The 17,904-nt window shown below is 39.2% G+C and overlaps 1 protein-coding gene and 1 pseudogene across 6 annotated transcripts in view; one reads left to right on the top strand and one right to left on the bottom strand.

Annotated features, from left to right (window-relative positions):
• The window catches only part of LOC119812836 (speckle type BTB/POZ protein), an 85,698-nt gene that overhangs the window by 38,167 nt on the left and 29,627 nt on the right, over positions 1–17,904 (top strand). For 2 of the 6 annotated variants that reach the window (XM_038327811.1, XM_038327812.1), the window contains one exon: positions 7,715–7,765. The exons of 2 other annotated variants lie outside the window; for them this stretch is intronic. The gene's annotated coding sequence lies outside the window, so the exon portion shown is untranslated. Of the gene's footprint in view, positions 1–7,714; positions 7,766–9,485; positions 9,604–17,904 lie in introns of all 6 variants that reach the window. 2 more of the 6 variants (XM_038327813.1, XM_038327814.1) reach the window with 2 other exon arrangements.
• LOC119812837 lies at positions 16,500–16,759 on the bottom strand (annotated as a pseudogene).

Genomic DNA, 17,904 nt, shown 5'->3' with positions numbered 1-17,904 from the left:
AAAGATTGCTCTGTTTTTAGCTTTTCTAATTCTCCATTTCCCCTGAGTTTTCATTGAAGTTTTTAACAAAACCATAGAGATTGTGAGGAGTACTATCAGTTAAAGAAGTCATCCTTAGTTTCCCGTTTGTGCTCCACAGAGAATGTAATATGTATCCTTCCAGTGTAGTGTAGGTATGGATATTGTATTGCTATATGTGTTCAGTTTTTAATAATATTTATGTTAATTTCTAATGACTTATGCATGTCTATTGTACATATATGAAGATTCTGTCTCTTTTTTCTAGATAGGGTCTCTCTGTGTAGTCCTGGCTGTCCTAGAGCTATCTATGTAGACCAGGCTGGTCTCCAACTCACAGAAATACTTCTGCCTCTGCCTCTCAAGTGCTGGGACTAAAGGTGTGCACCACCATATTTGGCTAAAGATTCTACAACAATCATTTTTTTCATTTGTTCTTATTTTCTGACCTCTATCCATGTTGCTATATATGCTCGGCCAGTCATGTTTTGTTAGTTTTGTTTTTGAGACAGAGTCTCACTGTATGGTGCTGGCTGGTCTGAAACTTGCTCTGTTGACCAGTTTGGCATTGAAGTCACAGAGATCTGCCTGCTTCTGCTTCCTAAGTTCTAGAATTAAAAACATGCACTATCAAGCCTGGCCCTAGGCTTCCCGTTCTAATGATACTATTTTTATTTTTATTTCATAGTATCACCACTCTGTTGATGGCTTTTTATTTTTAATTTTTTACTTTTTTTTTTTGGTTTTTCGAGACAGGGTTTCTCTGTGTAGCTTTGGAGCTTGTCCTGGAACTCACTCTGTAGACCAGGCTGACCTTGAACTTGCAGAGATCCACCAGCCTCTGTCTCCCAAGTGCTGGGATTAAAGGTGTGTGCCACCACCACCCAGCTGATGGTTTTTTAATTTGCCATTAAAGACAAAAACATTGAAGAATTTAGGTATTGTGTGTGGGGGGGGGAGTACTGCTCCTTTTTTCCTTCAGTGGCTTGAATTTGTTTGATTTTTATCTAGAGTTTCATTTAAATTTTTCTGTTTACTCCAATATCTCTTTTTTTTTTTTTTTTTTTTTTTTTTTTTGGTTTTTCGAGACAGAGTTTCCCTGTAGTTTCTAGAGCCTGTCCTGGAACTAGCTCTTGTAGACCAGGCTGGTTTTGAACTCACAGAGATCCGCCTGCCTCTGCCTCCCGAGTGCTGGGATTAAAGGTGTGCGCCACCACCGCCCGGCTCCTCCAATATCTTATAGTCATTATTTGAAGGAGGAAGAGGAATGAGGAAAACCTTTATGTAATTTTAATACTTCTCCTTTTTACTGGTGTGAAAAGTGTTGAAAATTTTTTTCCTATGGACCCTGTGTAGAATTTGATAATGACAGCTTTGCATTTTAATATTTTGCATTTTATTTTCTTTTTAAGGTCTCTTTTAAAGACTTATCTTTATGTGCAGTGGTGTTTTGCCTACATGTTGTCTTGTGAAGGTGTCAGATTCCTGGAACTGGAGTTATGCACAGTTGTGAGCTGCCATGTGGGTGCTGGGAATTAAACTCATGTCTTCTGGAATTGCCCCCAGAGCTCTCAACCACTGAGCCATTTCTCACAGCCCACATTATATTGTTTTATATCTAATATCTGTTTTCCATAAACTTCCATAACTATTGAGATTTTTCTCTTCTATATAGACTAGGCCAGTCTTGAACTTGTGGTGATTTCTCTTCCCAAGAGCTAGGATTATGGGCTGTACCACAATGCTTAGCTATTTTACTACTTTTTAACTACTTGGATACTTTAATTCACAAATGTGGGACTGTTTAATGACCTCTGATCCAGGCTGTTGCCTCAGAAATTCAGTGTGTCCCAGTTGTAGCTGCTAAACCACTGGGCAGTCACTAGAAATATAACATAAAAATGCAGTGCTACCTCATTATCAGATTCTTAGAAGACTCTATAAGGAAAGAAAATTTCAGAGCCTCGTCCTAGTAAAAGAAGACCAATATTCTGAATTCTGGAAGGTTTTCCTCATTCCTATGCTTCCTTCAAATTTAATGACTTTAAGTGCTACAGATAGGAGTGACATTTTTTAAAATATGGTTTTACATTGGTATTAGTTTAAAATTATTTCATATAAATTTTGTCAAATATATATATATATATATATTTTTTTTTTTTTTTTATTTTATTTTTTTTTTTTTTTTGGTTTTTCGAGACAGGGTTTCTCTGTAGCTTTGGAGCCTGTCCTGGAACTAGCTCTTGTAGACCAGGCTGGTCTCGAACTCACAGAGATCCGCCTGCCTCTGCCTCCCGAGTGCTGGGATTAAAGGCGTGTGCCACCACCGCCCGGCTTTAAATATATTTTCATATATTTCAGTGACCAATGACTTTCATGTAAAAATTTTTGTGGCCTTTAATTAGCTGTGCTTTATTTATTATTGAGAGGTTGAGTATATTTTTAATTTGTACTGTGCATGCTTTTCCCCCTTTAAACCTGGATGCTGTTCAGAGGTTTCTAGCACTTGGAATCTAGAAGTGTTACAGTGAAAACTGTTATTTTTCTTTAATAGCACACACTGCCTGTTGCAAGTGTCAAGTAGGACTTTTTTAACAACCAGTTTGGGGAGCAACCCGTCTCATGAATATATGAACTATCTTTAAGAACTTGGAAGAATTTATGTACTTCTTTTTTAACAGCCAGTATGACCTTGAATTGGAAACCACATTAATAAAACTAGAGTCTCAGATGTCTGTGTTCTTGCATATGTGTTCTCATCTTAGGGCGTGGTGCAGGTCATAAGTACTGGGTCTGGAAAGTACCTTACAATCAGGCGTATTCTCACTTTTATGTGGGTGAAGTATTCTTTCAAAAGTGCAAATGCAGTGAGGCTTACTGCCAGCCTGTAATCCCAGCACTTGGAAGGCTGGAGAGTGGAGAGTTTTAGATAAGCCTGGGCTAAACAGCCAAATCCTGCCCAAAAAAAAAAAAAAAAGCAAAATAACAAATGCTGTCTATATGCCGAAATATATGTCTCATGTTGTTAACTAGGTGCTTTTATTTAGTGAATATTCTTCCTTTATGCCATGGTAATCATGGAGTTGAGATGGAATTAGTAACCTATTCTTTGTCACATCAATTCCATATTTTATATTTTATGTTGCAAAGATATGTTTGTTTGTTTAGTTGTTAAATGTAGGTATGACTGAGAGTAGTGTCTTTGGAGTTCAGAGTCATCAGATTGCCCTGAAGCAGAAGTTATAGGCAGTTGTGAGCTGCCTAAAGTAGGTGCTGAAAAACAAATTTGAGTCCTGCAAGAACACTACTTGCTTTTGGCCACTGTGCTGTCTCACCAGCCCCAGAGACATACCTTAAATCTTTCTTTAGAACACTAATACTAGCTGCCGGGTGGTGGTGGTGCATGCCTTTAGTCCTAACACATTAGGAGGGAGAGACAGCTGAATCTCTGTGAGTTCAAGGCCAGCCTGGTCTACAGAGTGAGTTCCAGGACAAATAGGGCTACACAGAGAAACCCCATCTTGAAAAACAAAAACAAACAAAGCCGGGTGGTGATGGCTCATGCCTTTAATCCCAGCACTCGGGAGGCAGAGGCAGGCGAATCTCTGTGAGTTCAAGGCCAGAACAAAGTTAGTTCCAGGACAGGCTCTAAGAGCTACAGAGAAACCCTGTCTTGAAAAAACAAAACAAAAAACAAACAAACAAAAAACAAAAAAGAACACTAACACTATGGAGTTTCCTTCTGTTCTAAAAATTGCTTATGAATCTCTTTTTAGTAAAAAAAAAAATTTTTAAACTATAACCATCCTTTGGTCTGTTTCATCTGGATACATAACAGCATCTATTATTCTGTGGCACTCAAAATATATTAAAGAATTTTATTTTTAAGGACCAATAAGATGTCTCAGTGAATGGCAAAGGTGCCTGCTGCCAACACTGATGACCCAAGTATATGTCCTGGAACCCACATGGTGAAGAATAGAGCTTGCTCCTGCAGTTGTCCTCTCTGCATGTGTGCTGCTCACATGGTAAAATACACACAAACAAATGCAAAAAGGGGGGTACATTTTCTGGGTGCTGGGAAACGCTTTTGCAAAAGACCTGGGTTTCAGTTCTCAGCCCCCAAATAGTAGCTCACAATTGTTAACTCTAGACCCAGGTGATTCAGTGCTCTCTTCTGGTCTCTGGCAGGCACTGCACACACAGCACACATACATACATCTAAGGAAAACACTTTATGCATATAAAATAAAAATAAATCTTTAAAACACAATATTTAAAAAGCAAAATGGGAGCTTGTTCTTTCTTTTATTTTTTTGGTTTTTTGAGACAATGTCACTAAGTAGCCCTGCCTGGCCTGGAACTCTATGTAGACCAGGCTGGCCCTGAGTTCACAGAAATCCACCTGCTCTGCCTCCCAAGTGCTGGGATCAAAGGCATGCACCACTACTGGAGGCCCATATATTTTTGTTTTGTTTACATATTTTATCTTTTTAAAATATTTTACCTTATAGTATAAATAAAGCATGCTCAGTTTTTGGAAACTTAATAAGTACAAAGGGAACTCTGTTGTGCATTGTCAATTAGTTCCCATAACACAGGAGTCTTTTGTTTGTTTGTTTGTTTTGTTTTTGGTTTTGTTTTTATTTTTGTTTTACGAGACAGTTTCTCGCTTTGGAGCCTGTCGCCTGTCCTGGAACTAACTCTTGTAGTTCAGGCTGGCCTCAAATTTATAACGATCCACCTGCCTCTGCCTCTCTAGAGCTGGGATTAAAGGCGTGTGCCACCACCATCCGGCTGCACAGGAGTTCTGAACTGTTTTTGTCTTCAAGGATGTTATCATTAAAAACAAGTATTTTTCTTTGTTGGGGGAAAATATAATTATACTTTTATCACCTTTTTGGATATTAAAAGCATAAGCCTAAACATTGTTCCTTAAAAATGCTAATTTTAAGAGGCTAGAGATGGCTCAGAAGTTAAGAGCACTGACTGCTCTTACAGAGGTCCTGGGTTCAACTTCCCAGCATCCACATGGAAGCTCACAACCATTTATAACTGTAGTCTAGTGGGATCCAGTGTCTTTTTCCAGTGTTCATGCTGATAAGACTTCCATTACATAAAATAAACAAATAAATAAATAAATCTTTTAGGCTAGGTGTGATAGCACACATCTTTAATCCCAGCACTCTGGCGGTGAATCTCTCAGTTCAAGGCCAGCCTGGTCTACAGAACGAGTTACAGGATAGCCAGAACTACACAGAGAAACCTTGTTTCAAAAAATAAAACAAAAAAAATTCCTAATTTATAGAGAGGCCATTTTTTTGTTTGTTTTGACACAGGGTATTCTTATGTATTCCAAGCTAGTCTGGAGCTTTAGTCTGTAACTATTACTGACCTCAAACTTATTCTCAAGCCTTACCTTTCCATGTGCTGGGTAACAGGCATCTGCCACCACAGGAATATATAGAATTACTGTCATGTCTTTAAAGGACGGAAGTTCAGAAGGAAAGCTGAATTTAGTCACTTATTAAATAGGTTTGTTTCTGGTTTTCCATGTGCCAGACACTGTCTAGGTGCAGCAACAGAACACATAAATCTATACAGCTTATTTTTCAGTTAGAGGAAACAGATTGTAAAAAATATAGTATGCTGAATGACTATTTAATATAGAAAAATAACGAGGCAGGAATAAGACTGTGGCTGGGAGAGAGAACTGCGTTTTAAGAGTGTCAAGGAAAGCTCTCACAGCGGTGGTGACAATTAAGGAATCACCAGTAGTGGGGCATGTGCCCCAATAATCTCTCAGGGACTGAGAACATTACCCAGACAGCAAACTGCAAGTACAAAGCCCCGAAACAGGAATGAGCCTGTGCTGAGGAACTACAACAAAGAAAATTGGCACGGCTGGAACATAGCGAGTTTAGGAGATGGAGTAGAGATAAGGCCAGAGAGGTAATAGAGTACTGCTTGTGCAGGCCCTTGGGCCATTGTATAGACTGTGGCTTTTACTCAGTGTGAGATGGGGTGACTGAAAGTTCCCTCGACTGCTGTGACATTTCACAAAGCAAAAGAAAATCTGTATGTCCTGATCTTGCTCTTCCAGAAGCATTGCTTCTCATATAATTGGAGTGTTAAGTGACTATCCTGGAGAATAGTCACATGCATTAAACTTCAACACTTATGTCACTAGAGAAAACTCCTGAAATACAGGTCTTATATTGTAAAATTAATTAAGTAATGTGATAGGATATTGGTCCGTAAATACTTATTCTAGGGTGACCCTGCTTTATTACTGAGGTCTCAATCCTGAATTATCTTTGAAATAGAGAAAAGTCAAAGGTGTGTTTTGTGGGAGACCTTTTGTTCACTGTTAAGCAGTAGAGGATAGCTATGTATCTATACACTGTAGTATTACCTTAACCTTTTCCAGTATACGGGCCTAGAAATGTTAATTCTAGGAAATTAAGACAAAACCCAGAAACTTAAGAAAAAGTGAGGAAAGCGCTAAAAGTTTCTGCTTCAAGAATCACATATAAGCTGGGCATTGTGGCTCATACCCTTAATTTCAGCACTCAGGAAGCAAAGACAGGTGAATTTCTGTAAGTTCAAGGCCAGCCTCTCCTACATTGTGAGTTCCAAGACAACCAGAGCAACACAAAATTCACACATATTCAGAGCCTTTTTCACTTGAAAAAGTTGGATATCTTCTGCCTGGAAGTTAGTACTATAAGGCATTTATCTTCCTGCCTTTGGGTTGACCAGAACTGTCTCCCTTTGACTACTTCCATTTCAAAGAAATGCCTTGTACAGTGGTGCTCACCAAATATCTGTTGAATGGATTTGATTCGACTTCTGCTTCTTGATATAAGTTTGTGAGATTTTTCTAAGTTTTATTTTTTTGGTCTCTAATTTGGCATCCTGTTTAGGGTGTCCTGTTTAGGGTGGTGGATCTTTCTGTTACTAATAGTAACTACATTTGTCTTTACCAAAATCTGTTACAGTCTAAGGAAAATTAATTTCAGTCAGTGTGTTAAAATTCATGTGCACACACTCAAGAGACTTCGAAGGCTAACCAGAGATTTCCATATTAAAGGAAAACAGGATCTGTTCTACCCATTCTTGCCTAGGTTCTGTTCCCACAAGCCTAATTCCCTTTGCAGGATATGTGATAGATTATTGGAGAGGTTGTGCTACAGACAGCAGCAAAGATAATCTCTCCAACTTTCAACACAAACCCCTTTCTCTCACAGTATAATCAGTAGTAATAACCTGGTCTTTTGTGGACTCCTTCCTGCTGTTTCCTAGAACCATGAGATAAATGACTTTGTTTAAATGGGTATTGCTTTGGTGTAATTTAGCTACACTTTAAAGGCATATTTTATACTTTGTAGTAATTTTTTCTCAACAAAATTAACATAGGGCAAATGATTTTATTTTTGCTTATAAGCAAGAGTGTTAGAACCAAGTGGGTTTCTGACTTTCAAGTATACCCTTTTTGAGAGCTGAATAAAAAGTAGATCATTCAGACAAGAGCATTAAAATAGTAATTTTGTCTACTAAGTCCTCTCATCAGTCATGCCATTGGCACATGTAGCACCTGATTTTTGTAGACTTTCCCTTTTAAGAACAGCCAAAGTAAGACATGTATGAGACTCAGAATCTAGTTAAGCTGACTCATCATTTCTATTTCCAACAGAGATTTCCTGCTAGACAAGACAAATTAGAGCTTTCCTACTGATTTGACTTGGTGAGTTTTATGTAGTTTTATTTATACAGTTTGATCATAAAGGGGTAAAGCAGAATGAGATAGAAATATTTATTGTGATTGTAAAATGCATTTCTTTAGTGCGATTTACTGTTTGATTTTAGTGCCTGTGGAAGGTAAAATTGAAGTCATATATAGAAAATATAGGTTTGATTTTCTTTTTAATGTGTATGTACTTGTATGTATGTGCATGTGGAGGCCAGAGGTAATCTGTCATCCTCAGTAACAGTATCTACCTCCTTTGAGACAAGGGTGTCTTATTGGCCTGGAGTTACCAATTAGGATAATTTGGCTAGCCAGTGAGTCCCAGAGATCCCCTTGTCTCTGCCTGCCAGCAGTGAGTGCTCCCATGTCCAGCTATATGGGCATGGATTCTGGGGATTGAACTCAGGTCCTTATTCATACAAGGTAAGTGTTTTACCACCCGAGCTATCTCTCCAGACCAACCCAAAGTAACATTTTTGTAAGTGACTCTAATAATGGTTTTATTCTAAATATCCCTGCTGGGAATAAGCTAGAAGCTTTTGATCATATTTTTCCTGGTGACTAATATATACTAGGAGAAGATTATACATACTAATGATGGGGGAAGCAATTGTGTTTGTATTTAAATTTTTTTTGAGACATAGTGGTGCTGTATAGCACAAGCTGGCCCCAAACTCATCATCCTTTTTTTGCCTCAGCCCTCTCAAATGCTAGGATTATAGGTGTATACCAGCAATCCCAGCTGGGTTTAAATTTTTAATCAAGGGTTGATAATACATGATATAGAAACAGTAGAGTAAGTAGAGCTCCTTAGAGGGTTAGGATTATGGTTTATAAAGCAAAAAACCATAAGCAGTGTGGTGGCTTTTTGGGGCTGTAAAAGGAGTTTGAATTTTGAGCATTTTACCTTTTTGTATTGTACCTTAGAACTTAGCTCTTCAATGTTGATTTAAAATCTTGCTACCAAAATGACTCTTCAAGTGTTTACTCTGTGCTCTGATTTATGCCTCAAACATCTGTGTATACTTTTACAGAGTCTTATTGGGCAAATGGGTGTTACTGCATTTTAATCTTTTCAAAGCTCATCAGGAACTAAGAACATTCTCTTAAGATAGACATCCTGTTCAGTGTTCCTGTTTTGTCTGCCTATATGTTTTTACTTTCCCCTTGATTCAAGAATTTGGAATGCACACTGGTTTTCCTTTGTTCTGTTGAGTTTATTTAGATCCTTAACATAGCTCATTGCCTAACTAGACCCCATTGAGCCCCCAAGACTCTCCTTATCTACCTCCAAGTGCTGGGGTTTCCAGTCTAGGTCCCTGGCAAGACTACCCAAAGAGCCATCTTCTTGTGAGTATTCCATCTATCTTTCTCCCTTCTCTCTGCCCCCCTCATCTCCAACACACACACACACACACACACACACACACACACACACACCAATACAGAGTCTCAGGTAGTCTTGGCCTCAAGCTGTGTGACTGGTCTTTTCTGCTTCCACTTCCCAGATGCAGAGATTATAGGCATCTGTTATTATGCCCAGTTAATAGTGGTGCTGGGAATCGAACCTAGGATTTTCTGTATGCTAGACAAGAACTCCACCAACTGAGCTCCATGCCCAGGCCAGAATATGGTTATTTTCGTTCGTTTGTTTATTTTCTTGAGGCAGGATTTTCTTTGTGAAACAGCTTTGATTATTCTGGAATTCATTTTGTAGATCAGTCTGGCCTCAAATTACAGAGATTCCACCGTCTCTCGAGTGCTGGGATTAAAGGTGTGTGCTACCACTGCCTGACTGAATTTGGTTATTTTTAAGAAAGGTGATGACAAGCACGGTGAGCTCCCCCCCACACACACTGGGGGTGGGGGGGGGCACTGGGAAGGTAACTCTTTGGTAGAGTACTTGCTTATCTTAGTTGGAGAGGATAGGGCTTTTCCTTTCAAAAAGTATTTCTGAGGAAAATTGAGTTTCCTGATAGGTTGTAGTGGTTAATGTGGAATATAATGGGTTGCTTTTGAGGTATGGTAATACCCTGGAGTAGGTGAGGCTTTTTAAGACTGGAGGATACTGTGGGTTATAGGCAACTCTCTTTGTTAAATGAAATGATTTCAGTTTTTAAATTCCTTGCATGCTGGACACACATACATAGCGTTAGAGCTAACCTTTCCTCTATTTATGGTTTAAAGATTTTTTTAAAGTATTCTTAACTATGTGTAGTAGGCATGTGTGTCTGTGTGTAAGTATGTACATGTAAGTGCAGAAGCCTATGGAGACCAAATGCTCAGATTCTTCTCTAAAGCCAGAATTACAGAGGGTTGTGATGCACCTGAAATGGGTGCTGGGAATTGAACAGGTCTTCTCTAAGAACAGTGTGGCTCTTAATTGCAGAGACATCTCTTTAGCTTGTTTACTTGTGTAAAAAGTTTTAGGTCAGCTAGCAAGATGGCTAGTGGATAAAGGCACTTGTCCCCAAGCCTGATGACCTGAGTTAGATCCCTAGGAACCACATGGTAGAAGGAGAGAACCAACTCCCACAAATTGCCTTGTGCCTTCATACAGGAACCCTGGTATTCACTTTACCCCATACACACTAAATAAATTATGAAATTTTTGCTAGAGATACCAAAACCCCAAACTTGTTTAAATTTGAAATTGTTTTTTTCTATTCTCGCTTCAACTATGCCTATAAAAAACTTTATGCAATAATCTGTGTTTTCCCTCACATTTTTTCTTGTGTGTGGGGCACATATGTGAGTTTTGGGAATATTAATACTAGGATTTTCTTTTCTTTCTTTCTACTTTCTCCTATTAATTTTTTTCTTTTTTATTTATTTTTTAAAAAAGAAAGCGGGCTGGAGAGATGGCTCAGCGGTTAGGAGTACGACCTGCTCTTCCAAAGGTCCTGAGTTCAATTCCCAGCAACCACATGGTGGCTCACAACCATCTGTAAGGGGGTCTGGTGCCCTCTTCTGGCCTGCAGGCATACCCGCAGACAGAATATTGTATACATAATAAATAAATAAATAAATATTTAAAAAAAAAAAAAAAAAGAAAGCAAACTATCTTTTTTTTCATTATGCATACCAATCCAAGTTCCCACTCCCTCTCCTCCTCTCATTCCCTCCATATACCCTCCCATCCCACCCCCATCCAGTCCTCAAAGAGGGTAAGGCACATTGCTTTGGTGATGTTCCCTCCCTACTATATTTAGGCTGATCAAGGTATCCATCCAAAGAGAATAGGTTCCCAAAAAGCCAATAGGTGCCACTGCCTGTGGCCTCTATGTCTGCCCCAGCCATGCAACTGTCAACCACTGTCAGAGGGACTAGTTTGGTCCTATGCTTGTTCCTTCCCAGTCCAGCTGGAGTTGGTGAGCTCCCATTAGCTCAGGTAGACTGTTTCAGTAGGTGTACCCATCATGGTCTTGACCTCTTTGCTCATATTCTCATTCCTCCCAATCTTCAACTGAACTTTGGGAATTCAGTCCAGTGCTCCGATGCGAGTCTCTGTTTCCATCAGTTGCTGGATGAAGGTTCTATGGTGATATTTAAGATATTCATCAGTCTGACTACAAGGCAAGTCAAGATCAGGCCCCCTCTCCTCTATTGCTTAGGGTCTTAGCTGGGGTCATCTTCACCAACCCCATATCAGACAAAGGACTGATCTCAAATATATAAAGAACTCAAGAAATTAGACATCAAAATTCTAAATAACCCAATTTAAAAATGGGGTATAAAACTAAACAGAGAATTCTCAACAGAAGAATCTCAAATGGCAAAGATACTTAAGGAAATGTTCAGCTGTAGCCCAACGCCTGCTCTGCGCTCTACGGTACAGTTCGCGAGTTGGGCAAGGGGTTGGAGATTGAAACACACACACACACACACAGAGAGAGAGAGAGAGAGAGAGAGAGAGAGAGAGAGAGAGAGAGAGAGAGAGAGAGAGAGAGAGAGAGAGAGAGAGAGAGAGAGAGAGAGGAGTAACGCCAAGAATTCCCCCCCTTTATTGTGTTCCAGGGCAGCTTATATAGGGTCTCCTTGACTAATGGCCCTAACTTTCAGCTGCAGATCCCCCAAGAAACACTTCCCTGATATCAGGAACTCTTGAGGGTCTCGTGCTCAGAGCAGCTATAAAACAAGTTGTTTGCTCAGAACCTCTGCCAGCAAGGAAAACAAGTTGTTTACTCCGGCAGGCAACGGGTCACAGGAAATTCAGGGTCTGGGGGTCCATAGTCCCTAACATTCAACATCCTTAGCCATCAGGGAAATGCAAAGCAACTCTGAAATACCATCTTACACCTGTCAGAATGGCTAAGATCAAAAACAGCAATGATAGCTTATGCTGGAGAGGATGTGGAGTAAGAGGAACACTCAGTCATTGCTGGGGGAATACAAACTTGTGCAACCACTTTGGAAATCAGTATGGTGGTTTCTCAGAAAATTGGGAATCAACCTACCTCAGGACCCAACAATACCACTCTTGGGTATATACCTAGAAGATGCTCAATCATACTACAAAGGCATTTGTTCAATCATGTTCATAGCAGCATTATTTGTAATAGCCAGAACCTGGAAACAACCTAGATGCCCCTCAAGCGAAGAATGGATAGAGAAAATGTGGCACATTTACACATTAGAGTACTACTCAGTGGTAAAAGACAATGACATCTTGAATTTTGTATGCAAATGCATGGAATTAGAAAACACTATCCTGACTGAGGTAGCCCAGACCCAAAAAGATGAATGTGGTATGTACTCACTCATAAGTGGATACTAGTTATAAACAAAGGATGTTGAGCCTATAGTTCATGATCCTGGAGAAGCTAAGTAATAAGGAGAACCCTAAGAAAAACATATATAGATCCACCCGGAAAGTTGAAACAGACAAGATCGCCTGACAAAATTGTGAGCATGGGGGTGGGGAGAGAAGGGAGGCTGGAAGGGTAAGAAGAGGGGAGAAGGGTAAAGGTGAAGAGAACATGAGGGAATGGGTTAGTTGAGAAGAAGGAAGAAAAGAGATGAGAGCAAGGAAAGAGTTATAATTGAGGGAGCCATTATAGGGTTAGCAAGAAACCTGGCTCTAGAGAAATTCCCAGGAATCTACAAGGATGATCCCAGTTAAAAATTCTTTTTGATTATTGTCCAGTAGAGAAATGTTAGACATGTGGGAGATCTTTACCTTTACCAGGCTTACTCATTGTGGTCTTGGAAGGTTTTGTTCATGCCATTCCTTGGAAGTAACACTTGATTTTAAGTTATGAAAATGGAGTCCTAAAAATAGTCCACTTTGAAATGAAACAGCCCTTTAAAAGTAAATTTGTTTTTTTATTTGAATTTGTGTTACTCCATTTTAGACATCATCCAAGTGATAGATTTTAAAGTGGAGAGCTTATTCTGATGAGCCTGGGTGCTGTTTTTGTTGTTGTTTTACTTTTTTGTTTGTTTTGTTTAAGCAGCTGGTAGTTTTGCTTCCCAGTGGGGGTTCTATAATTAACAAAAACAGCTGTATCACCTGCTGGTTTTAGCCCAAGTCTTGTGAACTGATGCTTGTTTCAGACTTGTTTTGTTTTTCTGGATTCTCTTGTCCAAGTTAAGGTGGAATTTATTTTCCTCATATATTGTTATTTGCATGTATTTTGTTTTGTAGCTGTTTTTGCCTAAATTAAAAAGCAAAACAGAACTCCAAAAGTGTTTCTAATATCTGGAGTTTTTCAGTCCTACAAGTAGTTGGAGGGATCTCTTTTCCAGGGCAAACTTCTGAGTTTGGAGCATAGGTGCAATGCTGCCTTCTCCCAGTGTTATTCGCAGAGTAGAGAATGATGCCAGTGTGTCTGTACCAGTAACTCTTAGAGTGGGGAGTAGATCTTTGGGTAAAGAAATTACTTCCAGACCCTTAAATTGGCAATAAAAATTTTTGCATTTTTATTTTTTGCTATCTGGAAAAGATGTATTTAAAGTGAAAATTGTTCCATATTTTAACCTTTGAGCTGGCTGCTAGATCTCCTTAGGGACAAGGACAGTTTATGGTTATTTATATAACGTACTGCCTTCTACAGAGGGCAATAAGGCTGTCAACTTCCAGCATACCTTGAAGCTTGGGAATGAGTGGGAACATTGTGCTGTTAACCTATTGCATTTTGAAAAAGACTTGATAGTCTATATTTTATATACTTTTTTGTTCCTTGCCAGTTTAACTTTGTACACATGAGCCCTTTCAGTCTGTTTGGTATTAGGGAAGAAGGAACAGTAGTTCTTTAGTTTCAAACATCTGAGTCCTCACATCCCTCTCAGAATCTGTACTTGCCTAAGAAATGTCTGTAGCCTGGGAAAATCTTATATACTAAATTCTGTCCTAGTTTCAGAGTTTCCCACATATACAGTAGTTTGAAAAACAGTAAGTTTAGAAAAACTTAGTTAAGTGTCTAGACATAGATATGTCTACCATTGTAGTTATCTTTTTTGTATATGTCAGTTTTAAGGTAATCAGGCTGTGTCAAATAGGAATATTATAGATTGAATCTAAGTAAATGTTAACTATCTGCCTCAGCTTGATTATTTTATTGGAATTTTATTATATAGAATTTAACTTGAAATAATGTAGAAATTTAGACTTGTTTCCTGGCAGTTTCTGTAATGCTACTTTCTTTCTTTCTTTCTTTCTTTCTTTCTTTCTTTCTTTCTTTCTTTCCTTCCTTCCTTCCTTCCTTCCTTCCTTCCTTCCTTCCTTCCTTCCTTCCTTCCCTCTCTCTCTCTCTCTCTCTCTCTCTCTCTCTCTCTCTCTCTCTCTCTCTCTCTCTCTCTCTCTCTCTCTCTTTCTGTGTGTGTGTGTGTGTGTGTGTGTGTGTTACAGTCTCTCTATGTAGTCCTGGCTGTCCTGGAAGTCACTATATGGACAGGCTGCCCTCAATCTCACAGAGATCCACCTATCTCTGCCTAGGATTAAAGGTGTGCGCCTGCTAATGTGATGTTCTATAAGAGAAATTGTTCTAGGTAGTGTGCTTCTCTCAGTATTGCCTTGTAAATTCAGGAATTCTCCCATATCCCTGCAGATTCCCTTTTCTCCTTTTTTCTAAGATTAAAAAAGGAACTCTGACTATACTTTTAATAAATCTTCTATGAGTAGAATGATGATTTTATTTTTTAATTTTTAAAGGTATGCTTGAGGGATTGGGGGGTTGGATAAAGTGCCTGCCAAGCAAGTGCAAAGACCATAGTTGGATTTCCAGAACCAGACAGGTGGTAGCCACCTGTAATCTCAGCAGACAGAAATAGAATCCAGGGGCAAGCTGCCTCATTAGACCAGTCAGAATTGGCAAGCTTCTGGCTTCAATGAGAGACCCTGCCATAGTAAATAAAAGGGAGAATGATGGAAGATACTGAACATCAGTTTTTGGCCTTTACACACACACACACACACACACACACGCAAGAAAAACAGGTTCACATGCACATGCACCCACTCACTTGTGAATGCACATATACCATGCATGCATATACATACAAAAAAGGTATGCCAGAATTTTTATATCTATATTTACTCAGTAGTTCATGAAGTTTAGTTTAGTAATTAGGACCACTTAGGGAAAATAAATTCCAAAGAGTGTAGCTACAAACAACAAGATAATGGAACAAATATTTATTGAGTGCCTATTAATGGAGACAGGAAGATGTTAAATTCTAGTGAGGAAGACTAGGATAGCTGTGGAAATAAAAGCAAGATAACTTTAGTTAGTGACAAGAAAGGAAAAAAATGAGTAATGTGGTAAAAGAAACAGGTTAAGAAATGAGGACTGCCCCTAGATTAGGTGGTCAGGGAAGAGATCTCTTAGGCTATACTACTTTTTTTTTTAAAAAAAAAAAGATTTTATTTATTTATTATGTAAGCAGTATTCCGCCTGCATGTTTGCCTGCCAGAAGAGGGCACCAGATCTCATTATAGGTGATTATGAGCCTCCATATGGTTGCTGGGAATTGAACTTAGGACCTCTGCAAGAGCAACCTTAACCTCTGAGCCACCAGCCCCCAGGCTATATTACTTTTTATAGGATACCTCCGTACTGGAAGGAAGTCAACTAGAAAGACCTGATGGAGCCAGGTGCTGTGCCTCACACCTCTAATCCCAGCACTTGGGAGGGAATGGCAGGAAGATTGCAGTGAGATGGAGGCCAGCTGTGCTACAAAGTGAGACCCCCATCTCGACCCCTGCTCCATAGGAGAGGAGCGTAAGGAGAGAAGGCTCTCCAGGCTGAAGAAAAAGTCCATGTGCTCAGTAGTGATTTGTGCCAACACTAGATAAAACATATTGGTTGAAAAGAAATGTAGGCATTACTATGAGGCAGCGAGGCCATGGTGGTCAGGTCAGGACAAGAAGACAAATCTTACTCAGAGCAGCATAAATCGCCAAAGAATTTGTGTCTTGTCTCATTTGAATTAAAAATTTATTATGAAGGGTATGTGGGTGTGTGTAGAGTTAGGCCTCAGGTTATTTTCTCTGTTGTTCTCCACCTTATTTTTTTGAGACAGGATCTCTTACTAAACTTGGATCTCACCAACTTGGCAAGACTAGTTTGCCAGTAGGCTTCAGGGGTTTGCTTGTCTCTGCTTTCCCATCACTGGGATTATGCATGTGTGCTGCCACATTCAGCTTTTTATGAGGATGTTGGGGATCTGAACTCAGGTCCTGAAGCTTGTTTTAAAAAGCCAGAATGTAGCATAAGTCAAGGAGCTCCACTTATACTTCAGGCCCTTCTACTTCAAGAACCAGCATTGTTACATTATTTCCATTAGTAAAATCTGATCTAATTTAGATCCTTCTGGTGTAATTTCAAACTCTGACATCTTCCAGCACCATATTGACAAAGTCATCAAGTCTTGGAAGTGTACCGACAGTTTATCACTATTCATCACAGTATGAATTGTTGATCCTGTACGCTTGTCCACAAGCTCTAGATGCAGGAACTGCTATGGGTTTGTGGTTGCCTTGGCTGCCATTGCCACACTGGAAGTAGTTGCTTCTTTTTATCTCTAGATTCACCTAATATTACAAAGTCTTTGTATAGGCATGTAGGATTTTTTTTTTTTTTTATGAAAACAAACAAAAAAGCAGTGGTCTTGTAGGATTGTAAAGAACATGAGCTGGATAGACATACAAGAAACCTCAACTTTTTCTTTGCTGATTAAGATCTCAAGTGCTTTTCTTCTTCTATTTCTTTTTCTTTTTCCAAGACAGGGTTTTTCTGTGTAGCTTTAGACCCTGTCCTGGAACTTATTCTGTAGACCAGGCTGACCTCGAACTCAGAGAGATCCTCCTGCCTCTGCCTCCCAAGTGCTGGGATTAAAGGCATGCGCCATCACCACCTGGATTATTTTTATTTTAAAAAGTGTCTCTAGGGGCTGGAGAGATGGCTCAGTGGTTAAGAGTGCTGCCTGCTCTTCTAAAGGTCCTGAGTTCAATTCCCAGCAACCACATGGTGGCTCACAACCATCTGTAATGGGGTCTGGTGCCCTCTTCTGTCCTGCAGACACACGCACAGACAGACTATTGTATACATAATAAATAAATATTTTTTTTTAAAAAAGTGTCTCTACATTTAAAAAAGAAAAAACCCAGTGTATTTAATATTTCATTAGATTAGGCCAAACTACAAAGGGTTTGCTTATAACAAATATTAAAATCTCATTCAAATATTGCTGCAAAAGATGTCACTATGACCTGTAATAACTGTCCCTAAGGTAATGAAAAATTACTTCCTGGGCTGAATATGCTTGAACACACTAACAAAAGAAACAGAAACTCCTTTTAGGTCACATTAGTCTTTGGAAAATAATATACCCAAATCTTTTATGTATTTTTGGTGGGTGTGTGTGTGTGTGTGTGTGTGTGTGTGTGTGTGTATCTGTAAATCAGCTGTTTTGGCATCTTATATTCTAGAAGATGTTAACGTCTCTCAGGTTTAAAATAGGTATGACATGGGAGTTTTCTTTAGAAACTGAACAAGTCTAAAAGTGAAGAAAGGTAGAGGTAGGCTTTTTAAAGTTCTTAACTCTTCTCTGGCAGAAAGCTCTGTTCCTAGCTCATGCTACATTCTTAGTTCATTTGTGCTAGGTATTATGTTGTGTCACATGGGATTGCCAGT

This window comes from Arvicola amphibius, chromosome 4, assembly GCF_903992535.2.
Source record: "Arvicola amphibius chromosome 4, mArvAmp1.2, whole genome shotgun sequence".
Classification (NCBI taxonomy): Eukaryota; Metazoa; Chordata; class Mammalia; order Rodentia; family Cricetidae; genus Arvicola; species Arvicola amphibius.
The sequence above is the reverse complement of the archived record's forward strand: the minus strand, read 5'-3'. Positions and strand labels throughout refer to the sequence as shown.